The sequence below is a fragment of the Aethina tumida genome, chromosome 4 (genome assembly GCF_024364675.1).
Source record: "Aethina tumida isolate Nest 87 chromosome 4, icAetTumi1.1, whole genome shotgun sequence".
Taxonomy (NCBI): Eukaryota; Metazoa; Arthropoda; class Insecta; order Coleoptera; family Nitidulidae; genus Aethina; species Aethina tumida.
Window position 1 is genome coordinate 2,058,540 of NC_065438.1, and position 7,703 is coordinate 2,066,242.

The following is a 7,703-nucleotide window of genomic DNA, read 5'->3' on the forward strand; positions in this document are numbered from 1 at the left end:
TTGTTTTTTCTTTTAATTTACTATGGTGTGCTTACTACGTGTGTTTAAAAAATATGATGGACGTAATAACGCATTTATTTTAAAAACAGATGGGCCCTTTCGGAGCTTAATTCGAAAATAACGATTCGGGACCGTCACAAAACATGGCAAACATTATCGCCGAGTTTAATTAAAGGACTTTATGGCGTTGTCATTTCTATTTCCAGGCGTATGTAAAACCGACCATCCATTTTACGAGTTGGCAACTTTAAAATTTATTAACACATCAGCCGCCCCACAAAATTTGATGTCGCCATTAAAAGATTTATCCTTCGGCGGTGGTGTGTTTATTGAAATCGATATTGTTATTGAAATTCTCACTGGGAGTGATCAGTGAAATTCTTTCGTTGAAATAGTCTTTTTGGTGTTTGGATTTCCGTGGCCCGCAGGAGTCGAGATTTGCTCGTGCGATTGCAAGGACGGCGCCACAATGGACGATTTCCTGATGAAACCACATGACGTCACTTGTTGAAAGTTGGTCTGCGCCACGTTCTTCTGTGGTACGTTCACTAATTTGTATGTTTGAACGATACACATTCCTTTTTTGATCAATTTGATTTATATTTGGAATAATAAATTAAGGGAAATATCGATTTTTGAATATTTATGTTAATAACTGAAAGAGAAATTATTTGTACGACTAATTTTTATTTATAAATACCATTTATGGATAGTATCAATAAATGGTTTTTAAAATAAAACTATTAATCTTATTAATATTTCAATCAAAACAGGAAGTTGAATATCTCCAAATAAATTTTAAAATTAAAAATATATTGTAATTAATTTTATTAGTACCCCACTCTAAACTAGAACCTCAATTTTACAGAGTGTTTCTTATATTTTTTCTTTATTTTAGATAAAATATTTCTAAAATTTGTGTAATTAGTAGAAATTTTATTTTAGATTAATCAAAAAGTATGTTAGAAAAATATCTACAAATAATTTTTAATGTTAAAAATAAAATAATTAATTTTATTAAGGCCCCAGTAATAATCAGATCCTAAATTTAATCTAAAAATATGGTATTTAACATTAAATAATTTTTATTTACTATTTTACAGTGTGTTTTTTATAATTTTTCTTTATTTTAGTTGACATATTTCTAAAATTTGTGTAATTAGTATAAATTTTATTTTAGACTAAAATTTCAGGAAAATATCTACATATTATTTTTAATGCTAAAAATAAAATAATTAATTTTATTAAGACCCCAGTAACAACCAGAATCTAAATTTAATCTAAAAAATGGTATTTAACATTAAATAATTTTTATTTACTATTTAACAGTGTATTTTTTATATTTTTTCTATATTTTAGTTGAACTATTTCTAAAATTTGAGTAATTAGTAGAAATTTTGACTTTAATTAATCAAAAAATATTTTAGGAAAATATTTACAAATAATTTTTAATGTTAAAAATAAAATAATTAATTTTATTAAAACCCCAGTAACAATCAGAACCTAAATTTAGTCTAAAAAAATGGTATTTAACATTAAATAATTTTTATTTACTATTTTACAGAGTGTTTTTTTATACTTTTTCTTTATTTTAGTTGAAATATTTCTAAAATTTGTGTAATTAGTATAAATTTTATTTTAGATTAATCAAAAAATATTTAAAAAAAATATCTACAAATAATGTTTAATGTTAAAAATAAAATAATTACTTTTATTAAAACCCCAGTAACAATCAGAACCTAAATTTAATCCAAAAAAATGGTATTTAACATTAAATATTTTTTATTTATTATTTAACAGTGTGTTTTTTGTATTTTTTCTTTATTTTAGTTGAAATATTTCTAAAATCTGTGTAATTAGTATAAATTTTATTTTAGATGTGTATGTTAGAAAAATATATAAATAATTTTTAATGTTTAAAATACAATAATTAATTTTAAACATTAATAAAAATAACAACATTATTAGTTATTATTTAATAGTGTGTTTTGACTATATTTAAATATATTACTAATTGTTTTGACTATTTTAAATATTAAAATATGAAGTAATTTTATTGTGGCTCAATGAAAATATTTTGTTCCATATTCCATTCATAAATTGGTTTGATTACAATTGATTTTATAAATAAAAACTTATAAAATAAACATTTATTCAATACATTAACACAAACCAAAGTATAGATTATTTTTATGACATATTACTGTATGAAATCATTTGTATCGAATGATTTTTATTAATAGCCATCGATAAGATAAATCAAATCGATTATCATCAAGGTTATTAAAATCAATCGTCAATATTTGTGTTTCAGTATTGATTATTGAATTATGAATTAAACAGCAAAGTAAATCAATTTGAAATTCACGATTGACAGAAAGATAATTTCAATTAATACTTTTACAATTTGTTAATTAGTTTGAATGAAAGTTGTGAGTTTCTAATATTCAATTAAGCATTAAGTGTATATTATGTTAATGATTAGTGGGTATTAAAATTGGCCGACATATTTTCTTACTGCATTTTGAACAATATTTTATTTAAATAAAAAAATATAAGGCCATTGAAAATCAAAATAAACAATTTAAAGTTGTTTAAGATTTAAAGGATGCAGTTTGGGAACTAGTTTTATAAATATTTATTAATTCTAAAATGACACTACCCTGACCTGTCCAAAAAATGCAAATTGGGGGCCACATTTTGTGTTAATCAAATCAATAAAGAAACCACACTAAATATTATAAGTAAACAAGATAGTAAAAAATAAAGTTATGAATAAGAAAAAAACGGATAATAAAACGTTGTGGTTATTAATTGATGAAATTCATGAGTTGAATGGACAATAACATATCGGATTAAAATAAAAAAATAAAAGATATAAAACGATTAAATGGAAACCACGAAATGAACAACTAAACAACGTTTGCAAACGCATAACTGTAGTTCAAAACGTACATTAATTGTGCATAACTGTACTTGGCAAGATTGTGGAACATGTAATGTAATCCATGTCCCAAGCAATGAGCACCGACCGATTTGTAATACCCATGAATAATCGCGCAAGGTTCCCTCTTCGTTCGCTCCGAGCCGAGTTTATTGTACTGTTCGACCTCACTGGATGATGAATTTCTGAACAATTTATTTCGTCGCCGCTCTCGACAAACAACTGGAAACAGCGCTTTGACTCCGGGTATCGGCGTGTGGGCGGCTAAACTGAATGACTTCTGACTCCACACAATATGCTCAATATGTATTCTAATATTATTTCATTTTTACAAAACACATATTTATATTTATATTTATATTTATATTTATATTTCTAGAGCTTTTTTCCTTGCTTAAGTTAACTTAGATTAGGTTAGGTTAGGTTGAGTCAGGTCATATTAGGTTATGCTAAATTAACTGTAATAAATTTCCTCAAAATAAATAGTTTGCACAATATATTCAAAATATATTCTATATTTTTCATAAAATACATATTTATATTTCAGCAAATATTTCTTAGGTTAAGTTAGGTTAGTTTAAGTTAGATTAGGTTATGCCAAATTAAGTTAAATTTGGACAATATACACAAAATATATTCTAATATTATTTTATTTTCATAAAATATATATTTATATTTCAGCAAATATTTCTTAGGTTAACTTAGGTTAGTTTAAGTTAGATTAGGTTATGCCAAATTAAGTTAAATTTGGACAATATACTCAAAATATATTATAATATTATTTTATTTTCATAAAATACATATTTATGTTTCAAAACATTTTTTTAGATTAAGTTAGATTAGATTAAGTTAGATTAGGTTATGCCAGATTAAGTTAAATTTGGACAATATACTCGAAATATATCCTAATATTATTTTATTTTCATAAAATACATATTTATATTTCAAAACACTTTTCTTAGGTTAAATTAGGTTAGATTAGGTTATGTCAATTTAAGTTAAGTTTGGACAATATACTCAAAATATATTCTAATATTATTTTATTTTCATAAAATACATATTTATATTTCAGAATATTTTTCTTAGGTTAAGTTTGGTTAGTTTAAGTTAGATTAGGTTATGCCAGATTAATTTAAGTTTAGACAATTTACTCAAAATTTATTCTAATATTATTTTATTTTCATAAAATACATATTTATATTTCAAAACATTTTTCTTAGGTTAAGTTAGGTTAGATTAAGTTATATTAGGTTATGCCAATTAAAGTTAAGTTTGGACAATATACTCAAAATATATTCTAATATTATTTTATTTTCATAAAATACATATTTATATTTCAAAACGTTTTTCTTAGGTTAAGTTAGATTAGATTAAGTTAGATTAGGTTATGCCACATTAAGTTAAGTTTGGATAATATACACAAAATATATTCTAATATTATTTTATTTTCATAAAATACATATTTATATTTCAGAATATTTTTCTTAGGTTAAGTTAGGTTAGATTAAGTTAGGTTAGATTAAGTTAGATTAGGTTATACCAGATTCAATTAAGTATGAACAATATACTCAAAGTATATTCTAATATTATTTTATTTTCATAAAATACATATTTATATTTCAGAATAATTTTCTTAGGTTAAGTTAGGTTAGATTAAGTTAGATTAGGTTATGCTATATGAAGTTAAGTTTGGACAAAATTCTCAAAATATATTCTAATATTATTTTATTTTCATAAAATACATATTTATATTTCAGAATATTTTTCTTGGGTTAAGTTAGGTTAGATTAAGTTAGATTAGGTTATTACACACCAAGTTAAGTTTGGACAATATACTCAAAATACATTCTAATATTATTTTATTTTCATAAAATACATATTTATATTTCAGAATATTTTTCTTAGGTTAAGTTAGATTAGGTTATGCTATATGAAGTTATGTTTGGACAATATACTGAAAATATATTCTAATATTATTTTATTTTCATAAAATACATATTTATATTATTAGAACTTTATTCTTAGGTTAAGTTAGGCTAGATTAGATTAGATAATAAAGAATAAGTTAATAAATTTATGAATTATAATTTTTAGGTTTCATCTATCTATTATCATCTGTAATTTTATATTTTATGTTGTAATTACCAAAATAAATTATAAATTAAACAAGATTAAACAAATTCTACTACTCTACACATTTGAGAGTAAATAATAATAATATATTATTTTAAAAATAAACTTGGTAATGTGGTCATTGAATTTAGAGTAGTTCAGCAAACCCTCAATGTCACTAATTCAAGTCAGATATGCATCTCTTGGAGAGGTCAGTCATTAAAATTGTGCGAATGTTCATAAAACAGGTTTTTAAGGTGCAATATAATCTACTTAAAACTATTTCAAAGCTTTCCTACTTCTATTTAAACTGAACAATTTTTAGTTATGTTAAAAAAAAAACAACACTAGACTAATTCAACGCTCTTATAAAATTATCAGTTTACTTTATGATAATTCCATTGTTTAACCAGATTACTTATATCAACACGATTACATTTACAAAATGTCCCCACATCTTAAGATAATTAAAAACCGGTTTTGTGTACGTGCAACGCGAGAAACCGAATCATTTGAATAGTGTTTGGAGTCGGTGAAATGATCTCTACTAGAACAGTTACATAATTAAATCGTAGGATTTGTAATGAACCAACGTTAATTACTACAAAAGGAGTCATAAAAAAACACAATTTACATCGGGACGGTTTGCAGGAATTACCGCAGAACACTTCCAAACCACAACACTCGGCCGAGTCTCGGTTATTCCGTTTTTATTGTTAACAACCTGGTTTTACCAGTAAATCCAATTTATTAATTCATCGTTTTTATTAATTTCTGATTCAGCTGTGGTGTGTGTTTAGCTGGGTGATACAAGTTGTATTACAAGAGGGCAAATAAGCTGATCTTATCGTTGGGTGTTGGTCAATATTGGTTTATCGACAGGTCAACACATAACCATTTCCGTATTTCCAAAGAAAAAGCTAATTTGAAGTTTGTGATGCAACTTTGTTATCTGATTTTGCACCTGCTGTAGGTTATGAATCACTATTTTTGTATAACATCATCACAATCACCATAATTCCACTTGATAAATCACTCGTATGATTTATGAAACTGGACCTATGTCTGGCTTTAACTTGTCGATAGCAATCCAACGCTAGTAATATCCAAAACACTCGATAGCCTAACATTTTGTGAATGCCCGATCGGATCTGGCTCGTATGTTGATCTGTTTAAATGTACTATGATAATACGGCATTGTTCGCTAGAAAATTAATTCGCAAATACCTCTCCAATTATTGATTTATGTCCGACCTCTCCGATCGCAATTTTATGTCTGCGTGTTGTTACGTCGTGTCATAATTCACGATGATCATAAATTGTTGATACTCCAAAATGTTCCACATTGAACAACACTAGGGGGGAGGCTTTAACTCTTTAATTTGAGGAGAAAAGTTTAAAAATGTGAGAAGACAATGTGGGGTTATGGGAATTTTAACTTAAGTCTTAAGGAAGAAGAGTTATGCCAATGGTCTTTACATATCCCCCTCTTGTTGAGTCTGTACATCATGATTCAGGAGTAGCGGAGAACTACACCACATGATGGTAGATTTAAGAGGTGGTTCCTCAAGGGTAGTTCCTCTAACACATCAAGAAAAGAAAGGACAACAAATATACATTAAATTAAAAACATTAAAATGTATAAAGTGAAATAATAATGTTAATAATGAGTTATAGAGAAGAAAACAGAAAAGAATCAACCAAAAAATATTGAAGGTAGTTGTGTAGTCACATTTTTGCCCTCCTTATGTTTGTACACCATTTATATGTGTATCTTTTTCTTGATGAGACTGTATATCATGACTTAGGAGTAGTGAAGGACTACATCCTCCAGAATCAAAGCCAGAACTGAATCATTAATCTTCATCCTCGAATTAATCCTAGGTTTTTGTACAATAAACGTGGTAAACTAGAAGTACAGTATGAGGGCACATGATTGTAGACTAAGCAGGTGGTTCTTCAAGAATAATTCCACATTACACAGTACCAAATATGTATTACAACAATCTAACACCTTAAGAAAAGGAAAGACATCAAATATCCATCAAATTAAAAACATTAAAATATATAAGAAGAAATAATAATGTTAATAATGAGTTTTAGAGAGGAAAACAGAAAAGAATCAACCAAAAAATATTGAAGATAGCTGTGTAGTTACATTTTTACCATCCTTATGTGTGTACACTCTTTATATGTGTATCCCTTTCTTGGTGAGACTGTATATCATGACTTAGGAGTAGTGAAGGACTACATCCTCCAGAATCAAAGCCACAACTGAATCATTAATCTTCATCCTCGAATTAATCCTAGGTTTTTGTACAATAAACGTGGTAAACTAGAAGTACAGTATGGGGGCACGTGTTGGCATATTCATCAGGTGGTACCTCAGGAGCAGTCCCACATTTCTAGTGTGCAGTCCAAGTATGCATAACAACAATTTGACACTTCAAAAAAAACGAATAATAATGTTGTTGGGAGGGAAATATGATAATATATGTTCAATAAATTTTATTTTATGTTAAAGAAGGACAATATTTTAGTTAAAATAGACTGCAAGAAAAGGGGTGTAGGATTAATGGGGAAAATGGTATAATTAAAGACCATTTTAACAGAGTCCCTTTTATGAGAATTCCATCATTAAAAATTT